Raw genomic sequence first — 18,762 nt, 5'->3', positions numbered from 1 at the left:
CTCAAATATGTAAACTAAAAGATATATTGCTGAATCACTCTAGATTGAAAATCCTAAGACAGCAGTTCCACCCAACAGTGGCCCCTGGGCTCTTCGAAGAATATTCCAGGCATCCTGAGGTCATATGGGGTCTCAGGAGCCCCCCTTTTAAACACTGATATTAACTTGGAGAAGATCAGAAAAAAATGAAGGAGAGGGTTACTGTAAAAGAAAAGACTGAGCAACCATCCCCCAAAGACTAATCATTCTCTAAGGAGACTTTACATTATTGGATCCTATCAAGGTCTAAACCACATTACACTAAGCAGCATTAATTTTTTTCCTCCTAACTAGGGCTCGGAAATGTAAGACCAACTCTAGGTAAACTACATTTTCTCTCTACATTTCAGTTGTATTTTCAGTACCTTTGAAACCTGTGTGCTAAGAATTTTCTCATTCTAGATCAAGATTTCTCATTCTCAGCACTATCTGCATTTGGAGCTGGATAATTTGGAATAGAGGTAGGAGCCATCCTGTGCATTTTAAGATGTGTACCTAGATGCCAGTATAACCCCGTAGCTTTAACTTAAACTACCTCCTTACATCACTAAATATCCCTTGGGGAATAATACCCCACCCCCATACCTCTGAGAACTCTGGTCCAGACTCACCCCTTCCAGACCATTTCTCCTAGTGGCATGAGAAAGCTAAAATACATCTAACCAAGGGCCTCCATGGCTCAAAATCCTTCCATCTATTCATTCAGCCACGTGATGTAGCACTTGAGAGCGCCACTGTGTGTAGTAACTGCCATTGCTCTACATGGCCTGCAGAGGGCATCCTTTGACTCCAGCCCCCTTCTATCTGGAGATCACCTCCCCAGGCACTTGACCAGCAACCCCCCAGCACCTGGTGGTCATGTAACACCTAAAGATTTGTCTTACTCTGGGCACTTGGTACTTGCTTCCCCCTCTATCTGAAATACCATTTCTCAATACATCCACCTCTTTAGGAAGTCTTTTTTTTTTTTTTTTTTTTTTTTTTCCTTAAATCAGTGGACAAATCTCCACCAATGTGAGGCGCTGGGGATAAAGTTAACAACCACCCACAATCCCTGCCCCACCAAGACTTCACCCCAAGACCAAATACTTCTCTGTCTCTATCTCAATTGAGGGCTGAGTCAATGGCTTCTCACTAGAGATTGAAAATTCTTGAGGAGTTTCTATATGTTCCGCACCCACTATAACTGTTAGAAGAATAGCTTCAGCAAGATAATATTTTCCCTCACGTAATCAAAATTTTGAGGGATAGAGTTAAATGCCACTAGAGAGGATAAAAAAGCAGAGAAACAATCCACAAAGGAATATTCGCTAGGAAAAGACTCTCCAACGTCTTACAATACATTACAAGGACAGCAAAACAATAGATATGAAATTGGAGAAATGGGTAATCAACTAATTTCAGTTCTACTGATTTCAAGATTTCTGGAGAAAAAGAACCCTGGTGGAAGCTAATTTTGAGCCTTCTCTTCAAAAACTTTGTACCAGCCAAAAACTGTGTATTAGGCTAAAACTCCACTGGCTTCTCTGAAATTTGTGTCCAGACAAATTGCAAACATCATACCATCCAGTGGTCACTGTGAGTCTGCTTTTCACAGGCTGATTGATTTTTATAATGTTCCAGGCAATTTCAAGTTGTCAGTAAGAACTAATTCTGTCTCGTTATTGCCCTCACTCTTGGCAGCTCCGTGACCACTTATTGGTTTTTTGTCTTCCTGTTCATTTTCTCCTGCTAATTCTAAAGACTTTTTCCCCCTCTCCAGCCCCATTTGGAGGTCTGAAGATTAATCATAGAGAGTCTCCCACCCCACCCCACCCCACAACTTGCACAGCTATAGGTGAAATCATCAGCCCTTCTCTTGGACTTCCAAGTTGAACCCTGAAGCCCCATACCCAACAAAACCTCCTGCCAAACTGACTATGGCCTGCAATGCTGAATTAATCAATCTAGCAACTGTGTAGTTGAAGCCCTCTCTTGAGCTGATATTAAACCAACTTGTCAACCTGTAATCATGGACTGCCACACTCTCATCTCACACCGGAAAATGGAAACTGGCTCTGCCATGGCTCTCTGTGTATTACCATACTATCTGAAACAGAAATCACTTATGAACTCCTTTCCTCAGAATCCATAAGGTGGGTAAAGGTCTCAAAGTCATGGGATTTCAACAAGCTCATTTTGCCTTAGCCGACTTATTAAATATACTCCTAGTCCTATACAGACTCAGAATCACATTCTTGCCATTAAGCAGAAATAAGCAATTACTCCCCCTATAGCACACATACTTCTTAGGCAGTGGAAACTGGTTTAAGACCCATACTCAAACACTAAAAGTTTCCTTTGTGGCTCAGTGGTTAATGAACCCGACTAGGAACATGAGGATGCAGGTTTGATCCTTGGCCTCACTCAATGGGTTAAGGATCTGGCATTGCCGTGAGTTGTGGTGTAGTTCGCAGATGCGGCTCAGATCCCATGTTGCTGTGGCTTTGGCATAGGCTGGCAGCTATAGCTCCGATTTGACCCCTAGCCTGGGAACCTCCATATGCCACAGCTGCAGCCCTAAAAAAAAAAAAAAAAAAAAAAAAAAAAAAAATTACACACTATCTGCATAGCATGCCAAGTAGTACAAACAAAATGTTCTAGGCCTTTTCCCAAGTTGACAATTATGTTTTGAGAGGAAAGAATGACAAGTCCTCTGACAATATTATATACATATCTGACCCCATGTCAATACCGAGAAGCAAACCTTTTGCAAGTGGAAACAATAAGGTGAATATTTGTGCCCCTGAGGAACTCAAAATCAACTGAGGCCCTTAAAACAGACAGCACGATAAAAGCAGTATGGACTCTAGGGACACATAGAAAAGAAAACCATGGATTCTCCCAGGGAGTAAGTATAGGGAGTATCCCACAGGGAAGATGAGACAAGAGCTCCTGCCTATACAGGGAGGGCCCTGGGAGTTAATCAAAGAGAAGAAATGGCTACGAAGAGGTAAGGCTGCACAACATCTTCTAGAATGGTCCAGACACTTTTGGAATTGCTAGGGACATCTGTGGGCCTCAGGAAGAGGCAGGGTAGATAAAGATGAGGCTGGAACAGACTAGGAAAGAGTCTTGAGGAGTTCCCATCATGGCTCAGCGTTAGCAAACCCAAACTAGTATCCATGAGGACACAGGTTCGATCCCTGGTCTCGCTCAGTGGGTTAAGGATCTGACACTGCCATGAGCTGTGGTGTAGGTCTCAGATGTGGCTTGGATCCCACATTGCTGTGGCTGTGGTGTTGGCCAGCAGCTGTAGCTCCAATTCAACCCCTAGCCTGGGAACTCCATATGCCTTGCTACGGTGTGGCCGTAAAAAGACCAAAAAAAAAAAAGAAGAAGAAGAAGAAGAAGAAAGAAACAAAGAAAAGAAAAAGGAGCCTTAGGTCTTGGTTATCCTGAAGACATCAAAAATTTAACAGAAGAATGGTGTATCTGAAACTGGCCAAGATGGCCTTAATTCCCCACAACCTGACTAAACTCTAGATAAGGATTCTCCCTGACTCTAGGCCCCTGACTTCTCTTTTCTTATAGTATTTTCCTCAGGAGACTTTTAACTGTAAATGCTCTCTGCTCCCTTTAAAATGTACATAAATTTTTTAAAGCCTCTTAATTTTTCAACCTGAGACTATCTTTCTCCAAGACCTGGGAAACTTCTCTCAAGATACAATCAAAGGGGACAGCATCCCCACCCCCTAGTTTCTCTGAAAGGGTAGGAGCATAACCTCAGTGGGCACCCTGCTCCACCCTACCTCCTGTCATCAAGATATGAGAAGATACTTTTCCTCTGGGTAAAACCAGTTAGCAAACATGGATGGCCTACAGCTTCCTCTCACCACAGCCCTTAAAAACTCTACCACCCTCTGCTTCAGCTGAGCCAAGCACAGAGTTATGGCCTCTCTCCCCTATTGCAATAGCCTTCAATAAAATCTTCCTTGCCCATCTAACTTTGCCCAGTATAATTTGTGCTGTGACAAAATACTCTCTTGGACTCCACAGCTACCTCCCCATTTCTGCTCCCTTTTACAGCAGAATTCTTTCCAGGACTTTTCTAGACTCACTCTCTCTCTCCCCTGCTCCACTCTGACTTTTGCCCCCACAACACCAACAAAACTGCCCTGTCAACCCCACAAAAGACCTCCCCTTGCTAAATCCCAGGTCACTTTTCAATCCTCATCCTACTTGAGGCATCAGCAGCATTGGACCCAGCTGATCACTCCGTCCTCCTGGAAATTTCTTCAGCTTCCAGCATACCTAATTCTTCCTCTTATTTCTAGCTGCTCCTTCTCAGGCTCTTACTGACCCCCAATCAGCAAACTCTGGAGCATTCCAGGACTGGGACCTTATACCTCTCCTCTTCTCCACCTACCCACCATCCCTAGGCATTCTCCTGCATTTAGTAGGATGAATTTGCTGACTACCTCCAAGTGCATGCCTTCAGCCTGTACCTTGCCCATGAACTCCAGATGTGCATTACAATGGATTAGATTTACATGATTACTAAATATTTCCACTTAAAATGTCTAACAGTCAGCTTCTGCTCTGCCCACCTCAAACCTGCTCTGCCCTTAGTCTTCTCCATCCTAATAAAAGGCAACTCCATCCTTCTAGTTTTTTAAAAGCCTACAATCACACTTGATCCTACTTTTTCACGTAACTATATCCAGTTTATCATGATTCCCTGTCCCTACTTTCAAAATACATCTGGAATCCAGTCAATTCTGACTTCTCCCAACAACCACTCTGGTCTGAGCCATCATGTCTTGCCTGGATTATTTCAGTGACCTGCTACTGGGTTTCCTCTACTTCCTTTCCAGTACCTCTTTCCACAGCAAGCAGATCCTTCTACTATAAGATTAGTTACATCACTCCCTTGCTCAAAACTTCCTTGACATGTCCCACCTCTCTTGGCACAGCCACTTTCCTGCAGTGGTCCAGGAGGTGTCACATGACTGGTCTCCACTCCCAGCTGACCACGGCCCCCACTACTTCCTCTACTCCATCCACTCTCATTACTCCTTGCTCTGGCACAAACCTTCTCCCACCTCAAAACCTATACATGCCATTCTCAGGCCTCCACCTAAATGTCACATTCTCAGAAATGTCCTCCCTGAAACTTTATTCAGTTTCTGCTCCTTTCCCTCATCAATTTTTCTCCAAAGCTTTTATTCTCTTATACTTACTGTATGGAATTTCCTGGGCTAGGGGTCTAATCGGAGCTATGGCTACCTGCCTACACCACAGCCACACAGGATCCAAGCTGCGTCTGTGACCTACACCACAGCTCATGGCAATGCTGAATCATTAACCCACTGAGTGAGGCCAAGGATCAAACTTGCATCCTCATGGATGCTAGTCAGATTTGTCTCTACTGAGCCATGACAGGAACCTGCTTTGTATTTTTTTTTTCTACTACATAGCTCCCTTGACTTGTAAGTAAGCCCCATGAGGGCAGGACACGATTGTAATTCTAGCCACTAGAACAGTGTCAGCATCTAGCAGGTGCTCAGCTATGAGTAAATGGAGGTAATTTTAAGATGCATCAAAGAAGGTGGGGAATAAAGGCTGCTGCAGAGGTCCAGACAAGTGAGAAAGAAGTCCCAAACAAAGGCAGGAACTCTGGAGATCAAGGAATCTCCTAGGGATGGATGGAGTAGAGCTGTAGACACAGAACCTGTTTCTGAGTGAGAGGGGGATAGGAGGGGTTCCCAAACTTAATTGGCCATGGAACCCTTCTGGGTGGAAGTGTCTTAGAGGCCTAGAAATTCCACAGAACCTAGTGTGGGAACCCTGGGATCAAAGGTACTCTAAAGTTGTTCTCCCAACACTAAATTTCAATGATCCTAGGTCAAAAATCATAGCTCAGCACATTGAGGCCATGTGCTCTCTTAGTTACTTAACAGTCACAATCATGGAAACCCAACTGTGATGTGGGTCTCTATGGGTCTCTAATGTCAAAAAAAAAAAAAAAAGGAGGATTACAACTGTTGCATCAGTTAGAATTCCAGATGAACAGAGGCTGATGTCATAAAGACATCCTAACATCTCATGTAACAGGAAATCTGGGAGCAGACAATCCAGTTTTGGTGACCACCTGCCACTTGGCTCCTCTGATGCATTTTTTTAAATTTAAGGTTGAAAACTGACTGCTACTGCTCCAGATATTTTATGACCACAACAGTGTTCCACACTGGAAAGAAGGTGTAAGCATAAGGCTACCTCATTAGGTTCTGCCTTTTTTTTTTTTTTTTTTTTTTTTTTCAAATGGCCACATAACGAAGTCTCCAGGCCAGGAGTCTAATCAGAGCTGTAGCTGCCAGCCTACACCACAGCTCGTGGCCAACGCCAGATCCTTAACCCATTGAGCAAGGCCAGGGATCTAACCTGCAACCTCATGGTTCCACTGCACCATGATGAGAACTCCTCCAGGCTCTGTCTTTAAATGGGTAATTGTTTTTAATTTTCCCTAGAAACACCAGATTCATAAGCCAGTGTCACACTGCCACTTAGAGTTGAAAAGGAGTCTGGCAAAGAGAATGGGTTTATTACAATTAATCTAGATCCCCATGCTTCATCCCTTAGGGTTAGAAGAAAGCCTCCACTCCCTAAGATCAAGGGATCTCCACTCTACCTGAAACAATATGGGAAAGAGGTGGGGATGATGGCAAGTTGCATGGGTGATGAACAAGGGGCACAGTGGCCAGTGAATAACTCTGACGGTTTTAAGGCCACTATTAGCAGTTCCTAATAGTATGTGGGTTGCATATCACCCAAGAACCTTGACTAGCAGTGGCACCCCGAAATGCTGTGTTGGAAAGTATCTACAAATGAAGGGATCCCAGAAAAGAAGTGCTGTGCTTTATATCAATAGTTGAGACAAAAATAGCACAGGGAAGTAGCAATAGCAAGCAGCATGGTATCTGTATCATAGACCTTTTCTCGTAGCTGGATAGCCCCAGCCTGTGCTGGCAATTCCTATTCTCATTTCCCTAGAAGCTTAGTCCCAACCCCACTATGCCTGCTTCTGTTTTCTCCAAGTCTGACTGTCACCTGCTTGTACTGAGGAAGAAAGGATGAAACCCAGGAGAGGCATAAGCTGGTGGAATCACACATTTCTCCTGACACCTGATTGAAGCCCAAGTAAAATGAGTCTTACACTGTCCTCACAGGGTTCTAAATTTGATGGAACTCAACTATACACACAACCCAAGAATAAGAACTGGAGATAAATCAATTTGGAAACTTTGGATCTTAAAAATCATCTCAAACCTGAAATCACAACTATTTCTATACCATTTTTTAGTCTCTATTGACAAATCATTTTTCAAAAGCACCACTAGCAGTAAGTCTAGAGCATTCATTTCCAAAATTGAACATTTTTATGCAAACTCTCCATCTTTCTTGGCTAGGTGAGTTCAAAAAAAAATATTTCATTTATTAAAAGGGCTGCATTGCAAAGGCTTGTCCCCATGAGAACATAGCTGACAGGAGTAGGGATTTGGGGCTGTTTCTTCAGTGGCCCCAGCAACTATACCAATTGTCTTTACATCAAAGCATTCAATACATATGTGCTGAATTAATGCCATCAGGTGTCTGCCCTTACGCTGTGTAATACGAACTGCATGACTTTCCCCTGAGGAATAAGATATTGATAGAGGATCCTTCAAGATCAATGGCATGCCCTAGATGAGATATAGAGACGTGTAGAAAGCAAACTTGTAAGTCAAAGCTATATATTCAGTCTTAAGTGGAAACTCAAAAGACATGCACCAAGGTAGCCAGCTGTAGGCCCAAAGTTACAGCTCTCCTTAAAAGGAGCAGTATCAGGCTAGGAAATCACTCAACATTAATAATAATAGCAAACATTTATATAAGTGTCAGGTCCCATTTCAAGTACTTAATTTAGATTTCCTCACTTAATCTTCACAACAAGGCCCATAAAGCAGATTTTTTCTTTCTTTTTTTTTTTTTTTTGTCTTTTTAGGGCCAAACCTGCGGCATATGTAGGTTCCCAGGCTAGGGGTCTAATCGGTGCTGTTACTGACAGCCTACGCCACAGCAACTCAGGATCTGAGTTGCCATCTGTGACCTATACCACAGCTCACGGCAACGCCAGATCTGTAACCTACTGAGGGAGGCCAGGGATCAAACCCGCAACCTCACAGTTCCTAGTCAGATTTGTTTCCTCTGCACCACGATGGGAACTTCGATAAAGCAGATTCTATTACCATCATGTCCCTTTAACAGATGAGCAAACTGAGGTACTAAATTCAGTCACTTGCTGAACATCATATACACAGCCTCAGAACCAGAATTTGAAACTGACAATCTGGCTAAAGTGCCCGTGCTTATAACATCTGTACTGGGTGGCCACCCTGTCCTCCCAGGACTTCCATGATTTCGGTTTTCTCGCTTTCTGTCGGTAGGGCAGGGAGGTGGTGGGGTGGAGAACAGTGAGGAATGATGGATACATCAGTAGGCTACCTCAGCTACATGATTGTCTTTTGAAAAGAAATCTTACTTAGCTAGGCCAATTCATAGACACAATGGAGAATGATGGTTACCAAGGGCTGGAGGAGGACAGGCAGAGACAGAACTATTATTTAAGAAAAACAGAGACTACTCTTCAACATAGTTTTGGAAGTCCTAGCCATGGCAATCAGAGAAGTAAAAGAAATAAAAGGAATCCAAAGTGGAAAGGAAGAAGTAAAACTATCCCTATTTGCAGATGACATGATACTATACCTAGAGAACCCTAAAGACTCTACCAGAAAATTGTTAGAGCTCATCCATGAATTTGACAAAGTCGCAGAATATAAAATTAATACACAGAAATCGACAGCATTTCTATACACTAACAATGAAAGATCAGAAAAAGAAATTAGAGAAGCAATCCCATTTACCATCTCATCCGAAAGAATAAAATATCTAGGAGGAAACCTACCTAAAGAGACAAAAGACCTATACTCTGAAAACTATAAGATGCTGATGAAAGAAATCAAAGATGACACAAATAGATGGAAAGATATACCATGCTCATGGATTGGAAGAGTTCATATTATCAACTTGACTATACTACCCAAGGTAATCTACAGATTCAATGCAATCCCTATCAAATTACCAAAGACATTTTTCACAGAACTTGAACAAAATATGTTAAAAATTTGTTTGGAAGCACAAAAGATCCAGAATAGCCAAAGACATCCTGAAAAAGAAAAATGGAGCTGGAGGAATCAGGCTCCAGGACTTCAGACTATACTACAAAGCAACAATCATCAAAACCACATGGTACTGGTACAAAGACAGAAATATAGATCAGTGGAACAGGAGAGAAAGCCCAGAACTAAACCCATGCACCTACAGCCAACTCATCTATGACAAAGGAGGCAAGACTATACAATGGAGAACGGACAGCTTGGTCAATAAGTGGTGCTGGGAAAACTCGACAGCCGCATGGAAAAGAATGAAACTAGAACATTCCCTAACACCATACACAAAAATAAACTCAAAATGGATTAAAGACCTAGATATAAGACCAGACACTATCAAACTCTTAGAGGAAAGCACAGGCCAAACACTCTCTGACATAAACGACAGCAACATCTCCTCAGATCCACCTCTTAGAGTACTGACGATAAAAACAAACAAATGGGACCTAATCAAACTTAAAAGTTTCTGCACAGCAAAGGAAACCCTAAACAACACAAAAAGACAACCCACAGAATGGGAGAAAATCTTTGCAAGTGAATCCACTGACAAGGGATTCATCTCCAAAATTTATAAACACCTTCTGCAGCTCCATACCAAAAAAACAACCCCAGCCAAAAATGGGCAGAAGATCTAAACAGACAATTCTCCAAAGAAGACATACCGATGGCCAAAAAACACATGAAAAGATGTTCAACATCACTCATGATTAGAGAAATGCAAATCAAAACCATGATGAGGTACCACCTCACCCCAGCCAGAATGGCCATCATCAAAAAGGCTACAAACAGTAAGTGCTACAGAGGGTGTGGAGAAAAAGGAACCCTAGTACACTGTTGGTGGGATTGTAAATTGGTGCAACCTCGGTGGAAAGCAGTATGGAGATTCCTCAGAAAACTAAACATAGAACTACCATTTGATCCAGCAATCCCACTCCTGGGCATCTATCCAGAGAAAACCATGACTCGAAAAGACACATGTACTCCAATGTTCATTGAAGCACTCTTTGCAATAGCCAAGACACGGAAACAACCTAAATGTCCATTGACAAGAGGGGTGGATCAAGAAGAAGTGGTACATAAACACAATGGAATATTACTCAGCCATTAAAAGGAATGAAATAGCAGCATTTTCAGCAACATGGATGGACCTAGAAACTATCATGCTAAGTGAAGTCAGCCATACAATGAGACACCAACATCAAATGCTTCCACTGACATATGGAATCTGAAAAAAGGACAGACTGAACTTCTTTGCAGAACAGATGCTGATGCACAGACACTGAAAAATTATGGTCTCTGGAGGAGACAGTTTAGGGGGTGGGGGGATGTGCTTGGGTTGTGGGATGGAAATCCTGTGAAATTGGACTGTAATGATGTGATAAATTCATTTGAGTAATAAAAAAATAATTAAAAAATTAAAAAATAAAGACTTCACATAATAAGGAAGTGAGAATTGCTAAAATAATAATATTGTAATAATGTTATTTTTTAAAAAGTAACTTGAAAAATAAAAATAAAAGAGAACAGAGATAATTCCCCTTGTGGCTCAGATGTATCAAACCCAACTAGTGGAGTTCCCGTCGTGGCGCAGTGGTTAACGAATCCGACTAGGAACCATGAGGTTGCGGGTTCGGTCCCTGCCCTTGCTCAGTGGGTTAACGATCCGGTGTTGCCGTGAGCTGTGGTGTAGGTTGCAGACGCGGCTCGGATCCCGCGTTGCTGTGGCTCTGGCGTAGGCCGGTGGCTACAGCTCCGATTCAACCCCTAGCCTGGGAACCTCCATATGCCGCGGGAGCGGCCCAAGAAATAGCAACAACAACAACAACAACAATAACAACAACAAAAGAGACAAAAAAAAAAAAAAAAAAAACCCAACTAGTATGTATGAGGATGCAGATTCAATCCCCAATCCAGTTCAGTGGGCTAAGGATCCAATGTTGATGTGAGCTGCAGTGTAGGTCGAAGACGTGGCTCGGATCCTGCATTGCTATGGCGTGGGACAGCAGCTACAGCTCTGATTCAACCCCTAGCCTGGGAACTTCCATATGCCACATATGTGGCCCTAAAAAAATTAATAATAATAATAAAGAGAAGAGAGTTGCATTTTGCACCAGGAAAAAGTCTGGAGATATATTTAATGCTGAGTATATTTAACACTACTAAGCAATACACCTAAAAACGGTTAAGATGGAAATTTTTGTCATGTGTTTACCTAGGAAAGGAAGAAAGAATGGAGGAAAGGACTCTTACCTGGCAGCTCAAGTAAAACAGAGGTGCAGCAGCTAATTCAGTGGGAACAGGAGCCTAAGACCCTAGCTTCTTGGCTTCTTTCCCCAGACCCTCACACCAGAGCAGCCCCTCAGGGGGATCATCAAGCAAATCTTTAAAACCACTGTGTGGGACAACTCCTAAATTCTCTTTAAGACAATTTCCAAAGCCTCAGGTCAAATCTTACTCTCTACAGTGTCCATCTCAAAAACCCCCATGGGCCCTCAAACGCAGAATCAGTTCATGCTCACCACCAGTCCTCGAGATCATCCACAATGTGGACCCAGGTCAAGTGTCCACGCTTACAGAGCACCACTGTGTCCCCCACACTCAGAATTATTCATCACAACAGTCCCTTCAGCCTCTATGTATTGCCTGTTTCATCCTTGTTTGTGAAGCAAGAGCTGTGTGCTCAACCACTACTCCGCTAGAAGGCTCTTCTACTCCCACCTTACTTATGGGCGAGGTGCTGTGCCTGTTCCACTGTCACCCACACGAGGGGTCCAGTTCCCCCCACACTATCTGTTCTGGTGGCTTAACAAGTATCCTTGACTCTCAGATGGAACGGTTGATGGGGAGTAATTCCCGAGAGACCTGGGCAATACCTCATCCTGCTCTACCCCCACTATGGTTCTGAGTCCTAGGATCAGGGAAAGCAAACTGCTTCTAACACTCAGGGCCAGAGAACTCAGAAGAGAACAAAGTATGTGGGGGCGTTGGCACATATTTTTCAGTTTAAAAAAAAAAATCCTAACTGAAAGATTGAACGATTATTATCTTTGACTGTAAAGCTCTCTTTGCATCTTCCTTGGGCCCTGTTTCCATCCCCTGTACATGCCAGCAGCACCTATGGTGCATTTTGACCCAATTTACATGGAGCTGACTGAAAGGCACAGAATAGGAAAACAAGGCATTTGAAAGGGAAATCCATGCTTCCTAGTTCACATCTACACCACATCCTCTGCCCACCACAGGTAGGGACGTGGCTACTCAGAGTGTGGAACCCTTTCTCTTTGTTCAGGAACATGGCAGTTACACTCAGAGGGAGTCAGTAAGATAAAGGACACACACATGCTAGATTTTTCATTTGGCAAGCAGAATCAAAATCATCTGAACATATCCCTGTGGAAAAATCAATTTTTCATAGACTTGTTGTAGGTTTCACAAAACATATTGCACATATTTTAAAAAGAAAATGGCTTTTTAATGATACTTAAAATATATGGCATGGCAAGAATTATTTAAAGTGTGTTGCCAAGGCCTGAAGTTTGGTACTGCCCGCTAAAATATAGATGATTTGGACAGGCTGTCCTCTTGGGATAAATACGAGACCCCAGCTCATCTTATTATAAAGCAAGTATGAAGGATCTTGGTATTCAGGCAGCTAAGTAATTGGCACAAATCCTCCCAAGGTACAACATCCCCTGAACCCACACCAGTTAGCAGCTGTCCACTGCCCTGTGTGCATTAACTAACAACTCTTAACCCAGAGGCCAGCAACACATTGTTCACGTGGGAAAAGTCTACATAGAGCAAAGCAAGAGGAAGCAGAGCTGCAAAGAGCAGAAGCCAACCACTACTCACCCAAAAAAAGTATTTCCTGAGCAGCCCATCAGGCCCAGGAAAGTGGGACATGTAACCCGCGTGGTGGACATGTGATCCACGTGGTCTGGATTCTCAGTCCCTAATCCAAGCAGACAGGCTCCGTTTTTGCAAGCAAATGACTTGATCTTCCACACTGGTGGGTGTGCTTTCTGCAGGACACATCTCTATTTTAGGTGGAAGGCTAAGAACCTACCTGGCCCTGTATATGCCTGCATAGGTGCCTACAGTCCTGCAGGCATGAGGGAGCATGCATTTGTGTGACTAAACAAATCAATAAGTGAATGAATCAAAGATGATTTTTTATGTCTACTTAAAGCAGAGCCAATATATGAAGATCTACACTTACAAAAATGTCACTTGGCTTTCATTTTTTCATTGTCCAGCAAGTTACTGAAATACTACATTGTTTTATGTTTAGCATCTCCCTTCAAGGAGCTATGAAGACTTTACGTGTCACTGATGTCAGAATTCAGAGACTAGTCAGACCATCAAGCAACAGACCTGAAACAGAGGCCACATCAAATGACTGACACCCAGTGTCAAAGCTTCAGGAGTTTACAAAATCTAAAGTCACTTCAGGCCCAAGTTGGCAGAGAAGGCCAGGAAAGGCTTTGGATTGCTACAGGGGCAGACGTTGCATTTCAGGGAGATACAAAAATAAAAGCAGAGATTTAGAAGCAAAAGTAAGCCTTCTGTTTGATCAGAACCTGCCCTGATCAGAGTGCAGGTAACGAGGCTCTTTATAGGGCGGGAGTTCCTTATGAAGGGTAACAAGTTGCCTGGAGAAGTTGATTTGTTACATTAGGGGGTCATTTTAAGATCTTGAAGAGGAGTAACAGGGCGTTCCTTCTGTGTGGTGAGAACCTACCCCAGGATTCCTTTAAAAAGAGGATGTTCCCCTTGACATTGAGTTAGCGATTTCGTTTACACTCAGCTTTTCAATATCCCATCTCAGTAGTTCCCAACTTATGGACCACAGAGTTATGGCAGAGGTCCCTGAAGTCAGATATGCACTGCCTAGAAACATTTGCTCCTGGAATATTGCCACTGGTTTGTTCTAATGTATGTAGATAGCCCGTGAGACCTAAAATGCAAATTCACTCAAAAGCAACAGTAACCTGAGTTGCCCCAGGCACCAGCCTTCGGCTAAACGCGGAGTCACTTTAACAATACCCCAAATGTCACTGGCTCCAATCTCCCTGCTGTTCATGCAGGACTTCAGCCTCCAGTAAAATGCTTCTTAAGCATTTCTAGTTCCCAAGGATTTTGTGCCTGCACTTGTAAACAAGCGCGTCCTCTCCAACTGGCCACTGTGTGGCGCTGCGTCCGCATAGCTCCTGCCTTGGAGCACCGCCCCCAAGGCCTGGGACTCCAGCCAGGCCAAAACTGCAGCGTGGTTTATATGGAGTCAGAGGGAAATGCCTCATTTCTCTTTCCAGCTGCCATTCCCAAAGAAGTCATATTGGTGCCACACACAATATTTTACCAAGAATTTTTTTTTTTAGAAAAACAGCTCTTCCCGTTTTTACCTACAACCCTTAAGCTATAAATGAGAACTGTATGTGAATGTGTATCCAGTGGAGATTGGTCAGCAAGAAAAACACCGGGGACAGAGCCCACGCTGTGCTCACAATCATCCTTCCCATCTTCTGCTGTCAAAATGCAAATTCTGTCTGGCCCAGCAAATTAAACCTAAGTGTACAAGGAAGGGAAAAGCGTAGGAGGATTTATACTGCAGATTATTTGCAAGAGTGAAAAAGGAAGAACAAACATCTCCTAGTACAGAAAGAGTTCAATTTTGACACACTGACATGGTAACATATAGGCAGCTGTTAAAAACAATGACATGGGCTTATAGGTCCTACTGAAAATCTCCACAGCTATTGTTAAGAGAAACAAGCCCATCAGAAGACATGAGGGACAGTGTGATGGCATTTCAAAGATGCCAGGGAAGGGCAGGGGAGATGTGCCTATGGATATAATATTATCAGGAACAAAACCTATTGAAATATTAACAACTTTTCTTCCCCATCCCCATTCCTGAAAGTAGTCCTTTCTTAGCACTCAGGTCCTTTAAGACAGTAGGAGAAAGATACAAGTGTTAAGAATCTTCTAATGGGAGTTCCTGTTGTGGCTGAGTGGGTTAAGAATCCGACATTGTGTTCATGAGGATGTGGGTTCAATACCTAGCCTCACTCGGTGGGTTAAGGATCGGATCTGGTGTGGCTGTGGCATAGGCCAGCAGCTACAGCCCCAATTCAGCCCCCAACCCGGGAAATTCCATATGCCACAGGTGCAGCCCTAAAAATAAAAGAGGAAAAAAAAAATCTTCAAATGGCCAAATGTGTCTTCTTGAGATGAAAGAGGAAATCGTAAATGAAGAAAGGCAGGCAGCCAACTAGGAGAAGCAAGACAAGAACCCCGAGTTTTAGATGGACCTCCTGGAGCAATTCTTTAAGGTGTGGCTTATGGGAGAGAAAACTGGGTGAAGCAGAGTCCAAGTGCATTTTGCTGTGTCACGTGTGCTGTGTGACCCCCTCCACAGAGTCTGCAAACACACCCACCTCAAAGATCTTTAACACCAATGAGGTTTGGGGTATTTGTTTCTTTTTAGCCATGCCTTTAGCTTATGGAAGTTCCCAGGCCAGGGATCAAACCTGTTCCACAGCAGTAACACTGCAGAATCCTTAACCAGCTGAGCCACTAGGGAACTTCAAGAACACCAAGAAGGTTTTGATACCAGATTTGGATTTCTTTCACCTGTTTCTGTGCTACCCCTGAGGTCAGAACAAAAAGCCTAGTTTAAGGTAGTGCGTGTATGGAAAACACAAGGACAGACACTCCAGAAATTATCTTGGCGGTAACCTCACCAAGTTAGATTAAGCAGTGGTAGGCTTTGTTACAGTCAAAGCATATCACACTTATAATTTTAATAAGTATATATATATTTTACTTTCACTCAAGACAAAGGTGAGGCGAGCAGGGTGAGTAGCATGCAAAATTTAAGGAGGCACCAACTCTCAGGGCTTTGCACATTCAGAGCCCACATATAAACACCCTGGGAGGCAGTGCCTCCTTAACTTGAGCACCTAACCATCCTGCTTCCCTCGTTCCATCCTGGCCCTCTTCTGACCCGCTTATCTTGTTACGCATAGTTCTGAATCTCATTTAAATCCAAACTGGCATGCTGTCTGCCACACACCTATATACACCATTACAAAAGCACTTTCGTAAACACATTTCACCAGCTCTTCATAACAATCTCAGAGGAAAATGAGACTGGCGTTACAATTTCCATTCTGCAGATGGAGACCAGATAGAAACCTGTCCAAGGTCTCACTGCAGGGTGAGAGCAATCTCAACTCAGTTCAGCTGACTCCAATGATTACCATGCCCTAGTATTCCCACGACACCACCCACACACAAAGCAAAACAACCCCCAAAAAAGTAAGACCCATATCTATCAAGGAAAATGAATCTCTGAAGTGAACCTGGCCCAAATATCCCTATCTCCCAGCAAATAAGGCCCTGCATCTCCCCTGTGCTCCTTTGGAAACTGTGGGAGGCAGAGCCTTTAACCAAGATGGCCACCCCACAAGGAGCTCCTTCGAATTCTCTATTAGCAGCACACTTTCACAAGGGCTTGCTGGCTGGCACCAGGTGTGAGCCATAGGAACTCTATGGGAGTTTTCAAGGAAAGGTGTCTGCACAAGAGACATTAGCCTGAGAGAGTCTCTAAGCATTGGAGATCCCGGCTGGGATACATGCCGTTATTGGTGGTCAGCCTTCCGGCTTTTCCCCTTGACAAGAGGGGAAAGGAATAATCCAGCATCACTAGCCACTAGCCTGGAGCTCAGCCAGGTGGTCTGCGACCTCAACGTTTGCTTAGGGAGTTAATTCAGGCAGATCCTGAACAACCTTGTTCACACCAGCTGTGTTTTAGGGCACTGCAAGATTCCAATACTGCATTTAATTAAAATGAATATCCCTCCCCCTGCTCTCTTAGATTTGTTTTCTGGGGTTCTCACTGGTACTTTCTTTAAAAAAAAAAAAAGAAGAAGAAGAAGAAGAAGAAGAAAGTTTAAAAATACATCAGCAAACACACTCATTTGCCAATTGTGCTTTTTTTCTTCTTTCATGAAACCTAATCATACCTGGCAGAATTCATCCTGTTCTTGTTTACCTGTTCTAAGAATATGGATCCATTTCTCTCTAGCCTGGGTCTTTGGAACACTGTTTAGCCAAGCCTTTGCCTCCCTCTTCTGTTAAGAAGAGGAAAAACATACAGTCATCTCAAGTTCCATATTTAAAAAAAGCAGTAAAACTCTACCCTAGAATGTTTACACAAGCTGTGTAAAGTGGCTTTAAAGATGGTCTCGTATTACAGTATTTTCCACCTTGCATTCGAATTAATACTTCCCAGAAAAAGTAAACTTGAATAAGACCAAATCAAGATAAATTGCACACCCACCTGAGTAGCTGAACAAAATCAATGGAGTGATTCTTTAGTCATTGGACTAAAAAGATTCAGGATTGATTTTTCCCCCTTTTAATAAAATATGAAACTCCCTGGTAACCTGAAGTATTATTGGAGTCCTGTGTCTTGCAAGAATTTATGGGTCATGTATCTAAAAACTGTCTTTCAACAGCTACACAGATGGCTGAATTTGCATGATCTCGTCAAGCAAAGACTTTTTTAAAAAAATTAACCTCAGAAATGTGAAAAAAATATATATATATGGCTCCTGTTAAGTACACGCATTTTCAGTTATAAAATTAAACATTCCTTTGCAAATGTAGCTATACCCTTAAATAATGATTACATCTTATAATACTCAGTGATGTGCAGGGAATAGAGTTTCTAAGGGGCCTTAATTCTGTCTTGAACATAGGGGAGATTCCTTTAAAGGAGTTTTCCTTTCTGAGGAAGACAACTATACACCAAGGACTACTGAAAAGCCCTGCTGGGCCTGACATTTATGACCCATTTCCACAGTGGGGTCTTCTGTGTTTGCACAGTGTTGCTCCTCTCAGTGAGAGTGACCATACCGATCACTGTACTAGGCTCTCAACCTGTCTCAACACACTGCCACCCAGACACGTGACCCTCATTTCTCAGCAGAGAACACAAAGCAAAAATAACTTACCTGAGGTGGTGAAATTTGGTAAGAGGCAGAGCTGGGCCGCAGGTCAAGACGGTGGAATCTCCAGGTCTGTGCTCTTGAAAGCAACCCCCTCCCCTCCCACTGTCTCTTTTAAAGCCTCGTCCCTCACCTCGTGGGGCAGCCACACCTGAGCACAGGCATTCCCTGGTGATAAGCATCACCTGGGAAGCTCATTCACTCTTACCTTCCCAAAGCCCCTCCTCTGGAGATTCTGGCTGAGTGCTTCCAAGCCAGGCCCTGAAACTGAATTTTTTTTTTTTTTTGTCTTTTGTCTTTTTGTTGTTGTTGTTGTTGTTGTTATTGTTGCTATTTCTTGGGCCGCTCCCGCGGCATATGGAGGTTCCCAGGCTAGGGGTCCAATCGGAGCTGTAGCCACCGGCCTACGCCAGAGCCACAGTAACGCGGGATCCGAGCCGCGTCTGCAACCTACACCACAG

General features: G+C 43.3%; 1 long non-coding RNA gene across 2 annotated transcripts in view; it reads right to left on the bottom strand.

Moving 5' to 3' along the window:
- Window positions 1-18,389, bottom strand: part of LOC106509192 (uncharacterized) — an 80,934-nt gene extending 62,545 nt beyond the window's left edge. Inside the window, exons 1-2 of one of the 2 annotated variants that reach the window (XR_014823137.1) lie at window positions 18,308-18,389; window positions 17,315-17,422 (exon numbers count right to left, since the gene is read on the bottom strand). This is a non-coding gene — a long non-coding RNA (uncharacterized LOC106509192). The remainder of the gene's footprint in view (window positions 1-17,314; window positions 17,423-18,307) is intronic. The other variant, XR_014823139.1, reaches the window with a different exon arrangement.
- Window positions 18,390-18,762: the final 373 nt, after the last annotated feature.

Source organism: Sus scrofa, chromosome 1 (assembly GCF_054392235.1).
Source record: "Sus scrofa isolate SSC_HxYL_T2T_F1_AM1 chromosome 1, Sscrofa_HxYL_maternal_Yorkshire_Landrace_v2.0, whole genome shotgun sequence".
NCBI lineage: Eukaryota > Metazoa > Chordata > Mammalia > Artiodactyla > Suidae > Sus > Sus scrofa.
The sequence above is the reverse complement of the archived record's forward strand: the minus strand, read 5'-3'. Positions and strand labels throughout refer to the sequence as shown.